The sequence below is a fragment of the Lissotriton vulgaris genome, chromosome 1_1, assembly GCF_964263255.1.
Source record: "Lissotriton vulgaris chromosome 1_1, aLisVul1.2, whole genome shotgun sequence".
Taxonomy (NCBI): domain Eukaryota; kingdom Metazoa; phylum Chordata; class Amphibia; order Caudata; family Salamandridae; genus Lissotriton; species Lissotriton vulgaris.
Genome location: NC_141685.1, coordinates 1,697,571,140 through 1,697,588,993, shown reverse-complemented (window position 1 = coordinate 1,697,588,993; position 17,854 = coordinate 1,697,571,140). Strand labels below are relative to the sequence as shown.

The following is a 17,854-nucleotide window of genomic DNA, read 5'->3' as shown; positions in this document are numbered from 1 at the left end:
GGGTTAATTCACAAATGTTAAGTTTAGGTTTTCATGACGGACAAATGAACATTAAATACTTTAACATGTACCATTATTCTTTAAAATCAGCTCTCATACACCTCATACTTAATTTCATCATAATCCCTTGGACCTATACAACATTTTGACTAAGTACAAAACCCATTATCTAGTGCAAGAGTTTATGCAAACTCATCCTCTTATAAAAGCACATTCAACTCCTAGAAGTCCATTCTATAATTAGCAATGCTTGTGTGCCCATTCGTGAATATAAAGGAGACTGCAACTTGTATGCAGATTAGAGTACGACATGCACTTATGCAGCACTGATACAGTCAATCACATTCCTTATCAGTAAAGGTTGTAGGGGCCCCTGCTAGACCTATAAAAGAAACAGTGGCCTCTCCTAAAACTTTGAAAATTGAGGTCCTGCAAGGTTGGAAATTCCGTAGAGAGGGGGCAAGTAAGGAAATGTAAAGTGATGGTGCTTGTTAGTATGTCTGTGCATTTTTAATCCTGCAGCTACAGTGAATGTTCCCACATATTCTGTTTAGATTTCGAATGGGATTTCTTCTGGTTGGTTTCCTCTTAGCTGTTCGTCAACAAAACCTCTTACTCGGAATCGTAGTATTTCTTCCCTTTTTCTTCCTCTTTGTGGCCCAGGTGGGCGTCGGCATACCACCATTTGGGGGTCCTTCGTGACATGGACATACTTCCTGCGGAAGCTCCCACCTTTGGTCGCCATCTTCGGATTATTTTTTCTTGTCTTGTGTTATCTTCTTTTGCTGATCCATTTAGTTATGTGTGCAGTGTAACCTCCCGTTCTTTTTGTCTCATCTTTCTGGTGGAGGAGGGTGGGATTGCTAGTTATGTTATGTTATGTTATGTTATGTTATAATGGCTTTTGTAGAGCGCACGGCTACTCAAAAAGAGTGTCCCGGCGCTTTTAAAAAGGAGGGCTGCAATATGCTAACATAACACATTAAAAGAGAAAATATCACAGATAGAAAGAACAGAACAAGCAAAAGGCCTACTGGGTGAACAACCAGGTTTTGAGGCCTTTTCTTCGAGCTGCAAAACTACACCGACAGGTAAGAAACGAATAGTTTCTTACCTGTCCGTGTAGTTTTGCAGCTTGAAGATCTTTCTGGATTCACTATGCTGTGCATATTCCGCAATCTGGTGGTAGGGTACGGAATCGTAGTCTTTTTTTTTTTTTTTGTAGCCCAGGTGGGCGTCGACGTCCCACCATTTGGTGTACCTTCGGTGACGTCGGCATGCTTCCGGCGGAAGCTACCACCCTTGGGCGCCATCTTCAGATTCTTTTTTCTGTCTCTTTTTTCTTTTCTGTGTTTGTAGTGAATCCATGGCTATGTTTGTTAATCCTTTTTTCAACGTAATTCTTTTCACGTATCTTGTAAGCTTCTACTTTCTTTCTTTTTCTATGTGTTTCCACCTTCCTTTCCAGGCTCATCTTTCTGGCGGAGGCGGGTGGGTTCGCTAGTGAATCCAGAAAGATCTTCAAGCTGCAAAACTACACCGACAGGTAAGAAACTATTCGTTTTGCAGTGTGGGATCTGAATACTCGGATTCATGTGGAACCTTGACACCACCTTCGGCATGAAGTGCTGGTCTGTTCTCATCACGACCCTGTCACTGTGTATCTGGATGTAGGGTTCCTGCAGTGTTAGAGCCTGCAGTTCGCTCACTCTAGGTAGCGAGGTGATTGCTACCAGAAAGGCCGTTTTCATAGTCAGCATTTGCAGTGATGCTTTGTGGATGGGTTTGAAAGGTGCTTTCATGAGCTCTGTCAGTACCACATTCAGGTTCCAAGCCGGTGGCGGCATTCTTTTTGGTGGTGCTATTCTTTTAGCCCCTTCCAGGAATCTTTTTACGATTTGAGATGTGAAGAAGCTTCTCCCCGTTTCTCCTCTTGTGTATGCCACAATCGCTGCCAGGTGTACCCATAGCGAGGATGAGCTTAGCTTAGCCTTTATTAGGTGTGTGAGGTACCTTAGCACCGTAGATTCCTATGTCAGTTTTCTATGGAGTTTTTTCTTGCAACACCATTGAGTGAATCTTTTCCATTTTTCCCCATAGCATTTGCGTGTGCTGGGCCTTCTTGCCTCTCGCAGCACCCTCAGGGTGCTCTCTGGTAGTTTTAGATGTGCGAACTCTAAGTCCTCAGGAGCCAGGCTGAGAGGTTGAGGCTCTCCGGCTCTGGGTGTAGAACTTCTACGTTTTCCATGGAGAGTAGGTCTCTTCTTTTTGAGAACTTGGGGGGGCCCTGCGCCATAATTTGTCTGAGAGTACCAGGTCTGCCTGGCCCATTGTGGTGCCACCAGGATGAGCTTCATGTTGCTTGTCATGCATTTGTTGAGAACCCTGGGGATCAGTGGTATCGGGGGAAAAGCGTAGGCAAATGTTTTCGACCAGCTTATCCATAGGGCTTTCCCCCGTGATAGTGCCTCTGGTTGCCTGGATGCAAAGTATTGGCATTTTGCATTCCGGCAAACAGGTCTATTGTTGGAGTGCCCCACCTCCTGAATAGTCTCTCTGTTTCCTGTATATTGAGTTCCCACTCGTGGGATGCTGACGTCTGCCTGCTGAGCCAATCCACTTCTACATTGTCCTTCCCTGGCAGGTGTATGGCTAGCAGGTCTATTTTGAGTGGTATTGCCCATCTCCAGATTTCCTGTGCCAAGCTTGACAGAGGGAATGATTGAGTTCCCCCCTGTTTGTTGATGTAAAACATCGTTGTGGTGTTGTCTGTTTGTATCAGCACCTTCTGGCTGTACAGGTGTTTCTGAAAGGCCTTGAGGGCTAGCAACACTGTTTTCAGCTCCAGGTAATTGATGTGTCTGACCGCATCTGTAGGGCTCAACAGACCCATCACTCTGAGCTTGTTCAAGTGTGCACCCCATCCCTTCTGGGATGAGTCTGTGGTGATGGTCACTGTTGGGTCCGGTGGTGTTAGAGGTTTCCCTACTGTTATCCTTTCTTTGGTCCACCACCTTATTTCTTCCTGCACCCTGTGCGTTACAACCACTAGATCCTCCCAACTTCCTGTTGCTTGTGACCATTGCTGTTGTAGCCACTCTTGGAGCGGTCTCATCTGTAGGCGTACATTGGGGACCAGGTGTATGCATGACGCCATCATTCCCAAGATCTTGCTCACTGTCCTCACTGTCAGAGCTCGCCCCTTCTGGTAGTGACGTTTCTCCCTCAGTAGGCTGAGTGTTCTCTTTTCGCTGGGAATCGACGGTGTCGATTTGAGCTCCCAGGAAGATCTTCACCTGCTCCGGTTCCATTGAGCATTTTCCCCAGTGTATGGAGAATCCCAGGCCTGTTAGCGTTCTTGTGACCAGCTCTGCGTGATTTTTGCATGTCCTGTAAGAGCTTGCCTTTATGAGCCATTCGTCGAGGTAGGGGTACACGTGTATCCCCTCCCTTCGCAGATGTGCGGCCACTGCCGCGAGGCATTTGGTGAACACCCTTGGTGCGGACTTTAGACCGAAAGCCAGGGTTGTGAATTGGTAGTGATCCTGGTTCACTGTGAATCTTGGCATGTGCTTGTGCTGCCTGTTCATGGGGATGTGCAGGTACGCATCTTTGAGGTCTATGGTGGACAAGAAGTCCCCGGCATTTATCTGCGGGATGACCTCTTGTAGGGACGTCATCTTGAATTTTTGGGTCTTTACATATTTGTTTAGGAACCGTAGGTCCAGGATGGGTCTTAGGCTTTCGTCCACTTTTGGCACCAGGAAGTACCTTGAGTACACTCCCCGTTCCGTTCTTTGAATGGGACCGTTTCGATGGCCTCTTTGAGGAGGAGTTCCTGAGCTTCCTCTTGGAGCAATTGCAGCTCTCTTCCCGCGTGCTCTCTTATCTTTGGCTTCCTGTTTCGTGGATTCTTTACCAGCTCTATGCAGTATCTGAACTGCATGATGTTCAGTATCCACTTGTCTGTGGTTATTTTTCTCCACTCCTGGAGAAAAAATCTCAGCCTGCCTCATACTGGTGTTACATGTTCCTTTGTGTCTTGTCCGTGTAGCCCTTTCCTCTTTGTTTTTCCGTGCTCCTCCCCCGGAGGGTTCGAGTGGGTGAGCACCTTTTCCCGTGTGTAGTCACTTAGAGGGGGTTGTTCACCGCCTCTCCTTCTCTGGCCTCGTCCGTTTCCTCTTGATCGAAAGGACTGGCCCCTGTTCTGGTAGTTCCAGTTTTGCCTCTGCTGGCCCTGGTGGCCTTGGTTGTCACTCTGTTGTCCCTGGTGGAACGCCTGGTGTGATTCTCCTCGCTGGTTTCCACCCCTGCCGTTCGGCCTCCGTGTCGGAGTGCCCCTTCTCATCCCCCTGAATTGCAGAGACCCCATGGACCTTGCCGTCTCGTTGTCCTTCTTCAGTTGGGTGAGCTTCTCATCAACTGGGGCTCCGAACAGTGTTTCACCATTGAAGGGTGTGTTCAGGATGTTGTTCTGAACCTCAGCTTTGAAGCCCGAGATCCTGAGCCAGGCTTGCCTTCTCTCTGTGATGCCTATAGCCATCAGTCTGCTGGATGTTTCAGCCCCATCCAAGGCTGTCTTCAGGCACGAGTTAGCAATGCTTTTCCCCTCTTCCACAAGGTGTGATGCCCTCTCACGATATTGCTCCGGGACGTGCTTGAGCAATTGGCCCATCTCATCCCAATGCTGGTATTAATGTCTGTTTAGGAGGGCGTTGGAGTTCGCCATCCGCCAGTGCGCTGCGGCGTTCCTCTCTATTTTCCTGCCCGTTAGGTCCATCCTCCTGCTTTCCTTCTCAGGTGGAGGCCCAGATGTTGTTGGGACGTTGGCCCTTCTCCTGGCCGTTGCAGAGATTATTGAATCTGCTGGGGCGGACCCCTTGATGTAAGCCGGGTCCTGGGAGGAGAATTTGTATTTCTTTTCCGTCCTCTGCGTTACTGATCTGCATGTAGCCGGGTCCTTGAAGGCTTCCTTCCCCTGGTCTGTGATACTCTTCAGCATGGGCAGGAATTGGCTTCTTGTCTGCGTGGGGAGCAATGTTTCCAGCAGGAAATCTGCTTTTGGCTTCTCCTCTTCCAGCTTAACCCTATAAGCTGCCGCTGCCTTCCTGACGACCTCATTGTATGCTCCAATGTCATCCGGCGGCGAAGGCCTCGAGAGGTATGTCTCCACAGCCTCCTCCGGGTTTTCGGCCTCGATGTCCTGCCATTCCTGGTCTTGGGTCGTCGAGGAACCTGAGCCGTAGCTTGACTGCTGTTCCACGTAATCACCTTCTGTGTAATAAAGGTCCTCTTCCTCTTCGTGCTCCGAGGGCTCCGGAGTTTTCGGCGGCTCTTCGACGTCGGACTCCTCGTGCTCCTGCACCTCAGCGACGGCCGCTGCCGGCTTCGAGGGGATCCTGTAACTTCTCATCCTTTCCTCGAAGTCTTTCTTTCTCTGAAGGATGCTCTCCATTTCGGGCTCGAGCCTTCTTTTCTTTCTCAGCATCTCTGCAGCCTGCTCGTCGTCGAGCGTTTCGGCTGCTCTCTTCGGCGGCGTCGTTGATGTCGAAGCTTTCTTCGGCTCCTTTTCCTTCGAAGTCAAAGACCCTTTTTCGGGGGCTTGCTTCGACGACCTTTGCTTTTCGACGGTCTTCGGCATCCGGGAGTCCTTCTCGAAGGATCCGCTGGGCTCTTTTTCGGAGGATGCAGCTTCGGTCGTCGAACTTTTCGGCGCCGGTGTTCCTTTCGAGGCTCTGGACTCTGACTTTCGAGAGTCTGCCTCTGGCTTTCGAGGCCCTGTGGGAGTTTTCGGGGTCGTAGACTCTCGTACCTTGTCAGGCGTTTTCTTATCGGTCTCTGCGACCGTGAAGTCATCTGGACCTTCGGCGATGTTGTCCTCGTCGTCGGTGGAGAGGCCCAGTTCGTAAAGCGTCGGGGCCTGGCCCTTGCCCTGCATCGTGTGGTGAGTTGTCCTCTGTTTCTCTCGAACTCGGAGTGTCTTCGGCTTGAAGACGGAGCAGGCGTTGCAGTCTCTGCTCTCGTGGTCAATTGGCAGGCAGAGGTTACAGACCGGGTGCTGGTACTTCTGCGCTAACTTGTGGTGGCAGTTTTTGCAGAATTTAAAGGGTGTCTTATACATCCCTGCGCTCAGGGGGCCCCCTGTGTGCGTATTCCTCCAAGGATGTCGAAGATCTCAATGTTCTTCCCTTTCTTCGTCGTCTCTTCTCTGATGGTCTTCTTCTCCCAATCTTCTCAGGTCTTTACCGTCGAAGAGTTGTTGTATTTCCTCCTTTTCTCCTCCAAAACTTCTGGAGCTTCACGCGACGATCCAGACCCAACGGCAGAAAAAAGAATCTGAAGATGGCGCCGTCACCGAAGGTACACCAAATGGTGAGACGTCGACGCCCACCTGGGCTACAAAAAAAAAAAAAAAAAAAGAGAAAAAAAGACTACGATTCCGGACCCAACCACCAGATTGCAGAATATGCACAGCATAGTGAATCCAGAAAGATTCACGCTGCAAAACGAATAGTTTCTTACCTGTCGGTGTAGTTTTGCAGCTTGAAGATCTTTCTGGATTCACTATGCTGTGCAATATTCCGCGATCTGGTGGTTGGGTCCGTCTTTTTTCTCTTTTTTTTTTTTTTTTGTAGCCCAGGTGGGCGTCGACGTCCCACCATTTGGTGCACCTTCGTGACGTCGGCACGCTTCCTGCGGAAGCTCCCACCCTTGGGCGCCATTTTCGGATTCTTTTTTCTTTTCTTTTTTGTGGTGAATCCATGGCTATGTGTATTAAACTTTCCTTCAACGTAAACTTCTTCACGTATATTTGTCTTGTTAAACGTTCCTATCTTACTCTATGTCCTTCCACCTTCTCCAGCCTCATCTTTCTGGCGGAGGTGGGTGGGTTCGCTAGTGAATCCAGAAAGATCTTCAAGCTGCAAAACGACACCGACAGGTAAGAAACTATTCGTTTTGCAGCGTGAATCTTTCTGGATTCACTATGCTGTGCATAGATTTCGTAGCGGTTTTGTCACTCATGTGGCTGCTGGGTGGAAGATGAGCGTTGGTTGTTAAAGATATGTTGAAGCACTCTTTGGCCCACTTGTGCTTCCCTGTTCATCTGCACATCTACGCAATAGTGTTTAGTGAAAGTGTGCACTGAAGCCCATGTTGCCGCCAGGCATATGTCTTGGATGGGCGTGTTTGCCAGGAAGGCGATCCTTGCCCTTTCTTTCTGGTTGAGTGGGCTCGTGGCCCCTCCGTGAGCTCTTCACCAGCTTGCATGTGGCAGAGCTGTATTGTTTTGGCAATCCATCTTGCTATGGTGTTCTTAGTCACTGGTCTACCCAGGAGACTCCTTGCGCAGGACACAAAGAATTGTTTCGTCTTCCTGTGTTCTTTCGTCCTTTCTATATAGTGCATTACTGCCCGCCTTGCGTCTAGAGTGTGGAGCGCCCTCTCCGCGTTTGACGTGGGCTTCTGGAAGAAGCTAGGTATCTGGATACTTTGGTTCATGTGGAATTTAGATACTACCTTGGGCATGAAATGCGGGTCTGTCCTCATCACGACCCTGTCACTGTGTATTTGTATGTACGGTTCTTGCAGCGTCAAAGCTTGTAGCTCGCTCACTCTGCGTAGCGATGTTATTGCTACTAGAAAGGCTGTCTTCATTGTCAGCATTTGTAGTGACGCTTTATGGATGGGTTCAAACGGTGGCTTCATGAGTTCCGTCAGTACCACTTTCAAGTTCCATGCCGGCGGCGGCATCCTCTTGGGTGGCGCTATTCTGTTCGCTCCTTCCAAGAACCTTTTAACTACTCTGGAAGTGAAGAAACTTCTTCCTGTTTCTCCTCTTGTGTATGCCACAATCGCTGCCAGGTGAACCCTCAGCGAGGACGAGCTTAGTTTAGCTTTGATCAGGTGCGTGAGGTATCTAAGTACTGTAGACTCTCTAGTCAGTTTTCTCTCCAGGTTTTTCCTATGGCACCACTGTGTGAACCTCTTCCATTTCTCCCCATAGCACTTCCGCGTGCTGGGTCTCCTTGCTTCTCTCAGCACCCGAAGTGTGCTCTCTGGTAGTTTTAGATGTGCGAACTCTAAGTCCTCAGGAGCCACGCTGACAGGCTGAGGCTTTCTGGTTCTGGGTGTAGAACTTGTCCCCCTTCCATGGAGAGAAGGTCTCTTCTTTTTGGGAACTTGTGTGCTCTGCCCTGCGACATCTCCATAATCTGAGAGTACCAAGTCTGCCTCGCCCATTGGGGAGCCACCAGGATGAGAGTCATGTTGCTCGACCTGCACTTGTTCAGGACTCTGGGGATCAGTGGCGTCGGTGGAAAAGCGTAGGCAAATTTCTTTGACCAGCTTATCCATAGGGCATTCCCATGGGACATCGGTTCCTGTTCCCTCGATGCAAAGTGTTGGCATTTTGCATTCTGGCGTGTTGCAAACAGGTCTATTGTTGGTGTGCCCCACCTCCTGAACAGATTCTCTGTCTCCTGGTTGTTCAGTTCCCATTCGTGGGACACCGATGCTTGCCTGCTGAGCCAATCCGCTTCCACATTGTCCTTCCCTGGCAGGTGTATGGCAAGCAGGTCTATCCTGAGTGGGATCGCCCATCTCCATATTTCTTGAGCCAAGCTCGACAGGGGGAATGACTGAGTCCCCCCTTGCTTGTTGATGTAAAACATCGTTGTGGTGTTGTCTGTCTGTATCATCCCCCTTTTGTTGTAAAGGTGCTTTTGGAAGGCCTTGAGGGCCAGCAACACCGTTTTCAGTTCCAGGTAGTTGATGTGCTTGACTGCATCTCCTGGGTTCCACAGACCCCTCACTCTGAGCCTATTCATGTGTGCACCCCATCCTTTCTGGGATGCGTCTGTGGTGATGGTCACAATTGGGTCCGGTGGTGTTCGAGGTTTCCCAATCGTTATATTCTCCTTCGTCCACCATTTCATCACCTCCTGCACATTGTGCGTAACAACCACTAGATCTTCCCAACTTCCTTCTGCTTGTGACCATTGCTGTTGCAGCCACTCCTGTAGTGGTCTCATCTTTAGCCGAACATTGGGGACCAGGTGGATGCATGACGCCATCATCCCCAAGATCTTGCTCACCGTCCTCACTGTCAGAACTTGCCCCTTCTGGTAGTGACGTTTCTCCCTCAGCAGGCTGAGTGTTCTCTTCTCGCTGGGTGTCACTCTGCATTCGACTGTGTTGATCAGGGCTCCCAGGAAGATTTTCACTTGTTCTGGGTCCATGGAGCACTCTCTCCAGTGGATGGAGAAGCCCAGGTTCGTGAGCGTTCTTGTGACCTGTTCTGCGTGAGCTTTGCACCTCGTGTAAGAGCTTGCTTTCACGAGCCAGTCGTCCAGGTAGGGGTACACATGTATACCCTTCCTTCGTAGGTGTGCGGCCACCGCCGCAAGGCATTTGGTAAAGACCCTTGGCGCTGACTTGAGTCCGAAAGCCAGGGTTGTGAACTGGTAGTGGTCTTCGTTCAACTTGAATCTTAACATGTGTTTGTGTTTCCTGTTCATGGGGATGTGCAGGTATGCGTCTTTTAGGTCTATGGTGGACAAGTAGTCCCCGGGCCTTATTTGTGGGATGACCTCTTGCAGGGAAGTCATCTTGAACTTTTGAGTTTTTACGTAGGTGTTCAGGAACCGTAGGTCCAGGATGGGTCTTAGGCCCTCGTCCGCCTTTGGTACCAGGAAGTAGTTTGAGTACACCCCCTTGTTCCGTTCTCTGTGCGGGACTTGTTCTATGGCCTCTTTGAGGAGCAGTTCCAGAGCTTCCTCTTGGAGCAACTGCAGTTCTTTGCCCTTGTGACCCCTTCTCTTTGGCTTTCTGCTTGGTGGATATCTTTCCAACTCTATGCAGTATCCGTGCTGTATAATGTTTAGTATACACTTGTCAGTGGTTATTTTTCTCCATTCGTGTAGAAAAAATCGCAACCTTCCCCCTACTGGTGTTGTGTGTTCTCTTGAGCCGTGTCCGTGTGAGCCTCCCATTAGCTGTTGGTGCTCTCCCCCCTGAGGCTTTGGGTGGGTGAGCGCCTCCTTCCTCATGGAGTCACTTTTGGGGGGGTTGATCACCACCTCTCCGTCTCTGGCCCCGTCCATTTCCTCTCCCTCGAAAGGACTGGCCCCTATTCTGGGAGTTTCAATTCTGCCTCGGTTGACCCTGGTGCTATTGGTTGTCCATGGTGGTGCGACTGTTGCGAATGTGATTGCTGGTTTCCCCCTCTACCAGTTGGTCTCCTTGTGGGGGTGCCTCTCCGCATCCCCCTGAATTGTAGGGCTCCCATCGATTTGGCTGTCTCATTGTCCTTCTTCAGCTGAGCCAGTTTGTCATCTACTGATGCCCCGAACAGCGTCTCCCCGTTGAAGGGGGTGTTCAGGATGTTGTTTTGCACTTCTGCCTTGAAGCCTGATATTCTGAGCCAGGCTTGCCTTCTCTCAGTGATGCCTATGGCCATCAGCCTGCTAGATGTTTCTGCCCCATCTAGGGCTGTCTTCAGGCATGCGTTTGCTATGCCCTTTCCCCCCTCCACGAGGTGGGCTGCCCTCTGCCTGTACTCCTCAGGCATGTGTTTCAGCAACTGGCTCATCTCATCCCAGTGCTGATATTGGTGTCTATTCAGGAGTGCATTGGAGTTTGCCATCCTCCAATGCATAGCGGCATTTCTTTCAATTTTCCTTCCAGTGAGGTCCATCCTCCTGCTTTCCTTATCAGATGGTGGCCCAGATGTGGTTGGCACGTTGGCCCTTCTTCTGGCCGTTGCCGCGATTATAGAGTCAGCTGCCACGGTGCCCTGGATATAAGGGGGGTCCTCGGAGGAGAACTTGTATTTCTTCTCCGTCCTCGGGGTCACTGACCTGCATGTGGCCGGTTCCTTGAAGGCTTCAGTCCCTTGGGCCGTGACGCTCTTCAGCTTGGGCAGGAAGCTGCTTTTCGTCTGCGAGGGGAGCAAAGTTTCTAGCAGGAAGTCAGCCTTTGTCTGCTCCTCCTCCAACTTCACATTGTAGACTGCTGCAGCCTTCTTAACGACCTCATAGTAAGCCCCGATGTCGTCTGGCGGCGAAGGTCTCGAAGGGTATGTCTCCACAGGTTCTTCGGGGTTATCGGCCTCGAGATCCTGCCATTCTTCCTCTAGCGACGCCGAGGATTCTGAGCAGTAGCTCTCGCGGAGGTAATCTCCTTCCGAGCGGTAGAAGTCCTTCTCTTCTCCCTCATCTGTGGGGTTTGGAGTTTTCGGCGGCTCCTCGGCCTCGAAGTCCTCCTGCACCTCTACCTCTTCGGCGGTCGCAGCGGTCTTCGAGGGAATCGAGTAGGTCTTCATTGTTTCCTCGAAGACTCTCTTCCTCTGGAGCATACTCTCCATTTCGGCCTCGAGCCTTCTTCTCTTTTTCTCCATCTCTGCCGCTTGCTCGGCGTCGAGCTTTTCGGCTGGTCTCTTCGACGGTACCTTCGACGTCGAGGCCATTCTGAGCGTCTTCTCGCTCGAGGGTCCCTTCTCGAGGGCCTGCCTCGACGACCTTTGCTTTTCGCTGGTCTTTGCCATCTGGGAGTCCTTTTCGAAGGATCCGCTTGGCCTTTCGGAGGATGCGGCTTCGGACGTCGAAACTGTCATCGCCGGCGCTCCTTTCGAGGACTTAGCCTCTGCTTTTCGGGGTTCTCCCTCAGTCTTTCTCGGCCCTGTCTGGGTTTTCGGGGTCGTAGACTCTCCTACCTTTTTTGAAGGTCTCACATCGGTCTCTACGACCGTGAAGTCATCTGGTCCCTCGGCGATGTTCTCCTCTTCGTCGGAGGAGGCACCCAGCTGGTAGAGGGTCGGCGTGGTCCCTTTCCCTTGCATCGTGTGGTGGGCCACCCTTTGTCTCTCTCGAACTCTCAAAGTCTTCGGCGTGAAGATTGAACAGGCGTTGCAATCCTCGCTGGAGTGGTCAATCGGCAGGCAGAGGTTGCAGACCGGATGCTGGTCCTTCTGCGCGTACTTGTGGTGGCAAGTATGGCAGAACTTGAATGGGGTGTTGTCCATGTGCTCGCTCAGGGGGCCCCCTGCGCGCTTTCTCCTTGGCCGTCGAATATCACGAGGTTTTCTCCTCTTTCTTCGTTCTGGCTCTAGGAGGTCTTCTTCTCCGACTTCCCTCGGTCTTTTTTTCTCAAAAACTTGGTGTATTTCCTTCTTTTCTCCTGAAACTTCTCCGGAGCTTCATGCGACGATCCAGACCCAACGGCGGAAAAAAGAATCTGAAGATGGCGCCCAAGGGTGGGAGCTTCCGCAGGAAGCGTGCCGACGTCACGAAGGTGCACCAAATGGTGGGACGTCGACGCCCACCTGGGCTACAAAAAAAAAAAAGAAAAAAGACTACGAATCCGGACCCAACCACCAGATCGCGGAATAATGCACAGCATAGTGAATCCAGAAAGATTCACGCTGCAAAACTATACGTTTTGCAGCGTTAATCTTTCTGGATTCACTATGCTGTGCATAGACTTAGGTGCGGTTTGTCCTTATTGTGGTGGTTGGGTAGAAGATGAGCACTGGTTACTGAAAATGTGTTGTAAGCCCTTCTGTCCCACTTGCGCTTCCTTGTTCATTTGAACATCCACACAGTAGTGCTTAGTGAATGTATGCACTGAATACCATGTTGCAGTTTGGCAAATGTCTTGAACTTGCCTCTCTCTCAACCATAACATTAAAGACTAATATTTTGACAGAGTTTTTACATTCAACAATCACATACCGTACAACGTTTGCTGCCCTTTAATGAGACGTAAAATCGATCTCATCTTAGCGAAATAGAACAAACCTACAACTTCCACAGTGGTCTCCAGATGGATAGCAAGATACTACACACCAGCTCCTGGGGACTCAGTATTCCTATTGTCACCTCTATCTCCAGAGAGATTGGTAGTTTAACTCTATTGCTCATCAAAGCTTACTCCAGGTTCCTTTCTGTCTGCTGCCTCTGACAGAGAAGGCAAGTGTGAGAAAGTGGCTTTTTTTGACATGGTTAGCCTCCCACTTTCTGCCTGGAAAATTATGTGGTTTCAATTGGAGTGCACAGGGTCCCTACCAACAGGTTCCCTGTGCAGGGCCCCTACAATATTTTAGTATATTCCTTAATATTGTAAGTGCTAGGAAAGCCATAGAGAGTACATGGGCTGGAAACCCGGCAGCTCAAGTTCCCCAGCACCATGATGGCTTCGCTAAACCCATGAGTGTTCAGTACCAAACAACTCCTCTTAATAAACCCATACTTATGCTAGTGTTGGGTTTATTAAAACATGTACTCAGAGTGCACCTCAGAGGTGCCCCCTGAAAGCCTACCAACCCTGATGTGGTCTCCGACTGCTTTTAGGCAGCCTGCCGACACCAGAGATGTTTCTGGACCCCTGCGTTGAGAGCTCCTGCTCTCTGAAGCCAGAAACAAAGCACATCCTGGGCAGAGGTGTCACGCCTCCTCCCCCAGGATGGGCACAGTGCTCAAAGAGGAAGCTTCAAAGGCCAGTCCCTCAGTAATGTGACCCCAGCAACTGCAGCCCCCTGTTTAAACCCCCACATTTAGCGGGAGAACCAGCTTGAATACTTAGTAAGAATAGGAGGTGTGCCCCCCTTTGCCAACTCCACAACTCCACCCCTCAGATGCTGAAGGTGAAGTAAAGAACACTTTTCAGTGCCCGACATTTTGAAGATGGTGGATTTAACCATTCAGGGCTAGAAATATGGCCCTTTCCACAGGAGGATGGCATAATAGTGGGTGTAGCCACCCCAGGTAAAGACCCCATTGGTCCCTACCTATTACTACCCTGTAACACCACTATATCTAGTATTTAGTTGGCTCCCCCAGACCCTTGCATTAGATCTACGATGACCTAAGAAGCCCGGACACTGAAGAGCCACACCACCATGAGAGAAGAAGAGCCAGTGACTGATGCTGGACCAGCCCTGCCGGCCGGTCTGCTGCCTTTCGCCTCTGCTACAAAAAAATGACTTGCCCTGCAGGCCCAGTGATCTCCAAAGGTCTGGGAGGACTGTCTGCCTTCGAAAAAGAATCTAAATCACCTAGAGACAGCAGACCTGTCCAGAATAAACAATCTACAAAGAAAAACAACTCCGCCCTGAGGAACCACAAACTCACCTCCGGATCCAACACTGCACCAGACGCCCAATGACCGAGTCCAAGTCGCCTACTGGTCCAGTGAAGGTTCTCCAGCGCTTCTGAGCACGAGTCCACTGTGGGCTGACCACTGCCAGACTCCGCCTCGAGGCCTGGAGGCTCAACTCAAAGAATCCCCCTGAAATGCCAAGTAATCTGTTTCCCGACACCTAAGGACACCCCTGCACTGAAAGCCTCAGGGTCTTGGGGATACTAACCAATGGTGTCCCTAAAACCCCTAGCAGCTCTGCTTACCTGGGCAGCTGTGGGTTTTTTCATCCAGCCTCCAGGCCTGAACCTGCAGCCTTTCTTCAACCTCAATCTACCCTATTTAATTGCATTGGGCACCCAATGCTGTGTTGGCACTCAACATCTAGCCGCTCCTGTGCTGCTGAGGGTGTAAGGTTGGAGCTGCCTTGTGGCCCCCCTTGTACTTACCTTAACTCCATGAGACTGACCTTTGACACCACTTCACTCACCTGTGAGCAGTTCATCTTCAAGAACCCCTAGTCTCCATTGGTTAATTGGGCCATGACCCCAAATCTGACCTCTGCATCCGGGCGCCCAGGTCTGCTGGTGGTGCAGTGTTGGTGTCAATCTGAACCTTGACTGGTATTGAGCTGATACCCCAAAGACAATAACTGCAAGTCGTGTACTTACCTGAAATACCACATTCGTGTTCTCCTCCATTGGTCAACATTGCAAAACTTGAAAATTGCACTAAGTGTATAAAGTCTTTTTTTCTGAAAAACACATTTGTCTTAAAATAAATCTTAAAATTAGCTTATTTTTCTAAAACTGGTGTCAATCTCCTTTTTGAGTTGTGTGTCCTTTATTAGTCACTGTGTGAATAACAAATGTCTTGCACTTCTCTGAGTTGAGCCTCAGGCTGTTCACCCACACTACCACAAATAGTGTCCTTTGGGGATTTTTGAGCCTTGTACAGTTCTGTCAGAATCTTTGGACTCTGTGCATGATATAGCCACCTAATGATATAATATATACAGAGCAAGTTTCCTTTACCAAGAAAATGGAACAATCTGCCAAAAAGATGTTCTTGTCAGGTAACATAAAAGGCAACCAGCCTCTTCAGCACATATATACATGCATTACTAGACTCAGCACGAAACGTCATACCTTAATTCTCTTCTGAAGACCAAGCAAAGTTTTCAAAACTAACTATTGATGGCCAAGCGGCAGCTAGACGGGTCAAACAATCAGGTCATGACACGGTCATGTTCCAAGAGCTATGGACATTTCAATATCAGTTCTCCGCCATGCCTGGCAGAGAAACTCAAGTTTTTCACAGAATGTGCAAAATACTCTCATGGATTTGCCATTTAATGACTCCAAGCAGATTCTGCTTTAAAATGATTTAAAGAGTAGAGTCACAGCTACATCAGTTGGTCTTCAATCTCAGACCAAAGACTACAAATGATTTAAAACATTTTGAGGATTCAGCAGAGGGGTCATTATTTTGAGGGTGTCAACAATAATCAATGCAACAACAACCACAACGAAATATACAAAATCTCCTTCACCAAAGCTACAGAGAATGTACTAGAGGAAAACAGAGATCCCTCCAGCCTCCTACTCCTTCTTCCTCCTTTTCCTCAGCAAACGCAGTAAAGCTACCCTAGTTTCCCCTTCTTGAACCACACTCTCCTGGTGGGAGAAACAATATCTCAATTTCTGATGGAGGTGCCAAACATCTGAGATCTAGGTATTACAAATTATAGAAAAGGGGTGTACCCTACCATTCCGACAATTTCTTCCATCACTCCAAATTACAGCCACTGCCTCAGGGACACCTACAAATCCTCCAAGAGGAAGCCCAATACCTTCTCTTAAAAGGTGCAGTCGAGTTCATTCCAGAGAAGGAAAGGGGTCCGTTTTTCCTGATCACCATAAAGAAGAGTAGTTTGTGTTCAAATTTAGACCTCAGGATTCAGAATTGAAGTCTTCACGAAGGTGATGGAGGCAGTAGCAGCACATCTCAGAAGCTCGAGAATCGTGATTTTCCCTTACCTGGATGATTGACTGATGAATACCAAATCCACAGAGAGTGTCTCACCACCTGCTGGTAAAAACTCAGTTGTTGATCCGCCGACCCCGCCACCGTCCCCAGCATCCGAAGAGTGACCACCGGAAGAGAAAATCTTCTTCCCAAACTGCTCCAGTTTCTTGGATTTTCTGTCCGGAGGTGAGGAAGGGAATGTGCTTGGGGATGCAGAGGCTTGTACAACCAAGCTCTCAGGGGAAGGGTGTTGGGAGAGGAAAATGGGGTCCCCCGGGACGGGCTATGGCATCGTGCCACGTTCCTATCCGCAGGAGCCCCTGTGTTGGGCATGAACCAGGTGCCCAAAAGGACGTCTGGAAGTGAATCATTAAAGGGAAGCAGCTGCTCCACAGAGAAAGCCGCCGGCCGAAGCACTTCTTTCAGGAGGTTAGTCCTGACGGCCACTGTAGGGAGCTCGAGGTGGAGAGCTTCTGCTGCCCTACGCAGCACCACTGAATAAGTACCATCCTCCACCGTAGTCACAGTAGAAGGAGACAGAGTGCCAGGTTCTGGTGAGTAATCCAGATCACTGGCGTCCCCCAAATCCTCTGCCCAGTCTGGGTCTAAGTGGCATTGGGCTGCGAGAGGGGCTTCAGACCCCTGCGAGTCCTCCCCATTCTACATAACCTGCTGGGCAGGTGAGGAGGATGGAGATAGGGATAGGGATAAAAATTCCCCAGCGGTGTCGGAATCAGCGTCGATCGACACCGGTCTCGCACGTCCCCATGTCGGGGTGGAAGCCGGGGATGACATCGGCCGGGGAGCCAGCCGGTGGTGGTGTCGTAGACGTCGATGGCAGTCATACGAGGTCAACCGACATCAGCTGGGATCCATGCATGGATCCATGGGGGTCTCGTGGCGCTGAAGCTGGAGCCGTCGACAATGACCCCCAGTCGGACCCGCGGGCCCGAAGGAGAGCCGGCGGGGCCAGACGGGCCAAAGAGGCATGCCATGGCTGACAGAAATTCCTGCAGCTAGGCCGGAGTCGCCAACGGACGGGAGAAGGGCGGATAGGCAGATGGTGACTGTGTAGTCTCCGCCAGAACGCGGGGGAGGCACCACCTGCACCCTGAGCCGTGTCCCGTGACAGGCTAAGGGAAGGCGAAGAGTGACGTCGCTTCTTTGACTTCTTGTCCTTTGTCTTACCTGACCCGAGTGCGAAGACTTCGTCAAACGATGGTGGCGGCTCCGCGACTGGTCCCTCGACCTCCCACAGGACCGGGACCTTGAACGGTGCAGAGCCGACTCCCAGGCCTCAAGCAACTTTCGGGACCGCTCCCGCAAAGTTTTCGGAGCCATGGCCCAGCAGTCGGGGCACGATGTGGGGTCGTGGTTGCGCCCCAAGCAGTAGATACACTTGCGATGCGTCCGTCACCGACATTATGCAGGGACAAACCTAGCAAGACTTGAAACCGGGCATCCCTATACACCAGGAGTCAAAGACTCAAAAAAGACTGAGACAAAAGTCCCCAAAAACTCAGTCAAAAAATGACTGGGGGTAAGGCTCTCTCTGGATCTGCTCTTGCTGGCGCGGAAAAAGAAAGAACTGACGTCAGCGTGCAAGGCGGCGTCTAAGTAGCTGCTGCGACATCATCCCGGCGACGGACGTTGAGCCGCTCGACGCCACCTTCCGACGCACTGGGGTACT

At 50.4% G+C, this 17,854-nt stretch overlaps 1 protein-coding gene and 1 pseudogene across 1 annotated transcript in view; both read right to left on the bottom strand.

The window, feature by feature from the left end:
• FBH1 (F-box DNA helicase 1) overlaps window positions 1-17,854 on the bottom strand; it is a 618,156-nt gene that overhangs the window by 214,944 nt on the left and 385,358 nt on the right. The window lies entirely within an intron of this gene.
• Window positions 87-14,837, bottom strand: LOC147751079 (uncharacterized; annotated as a pseudogene).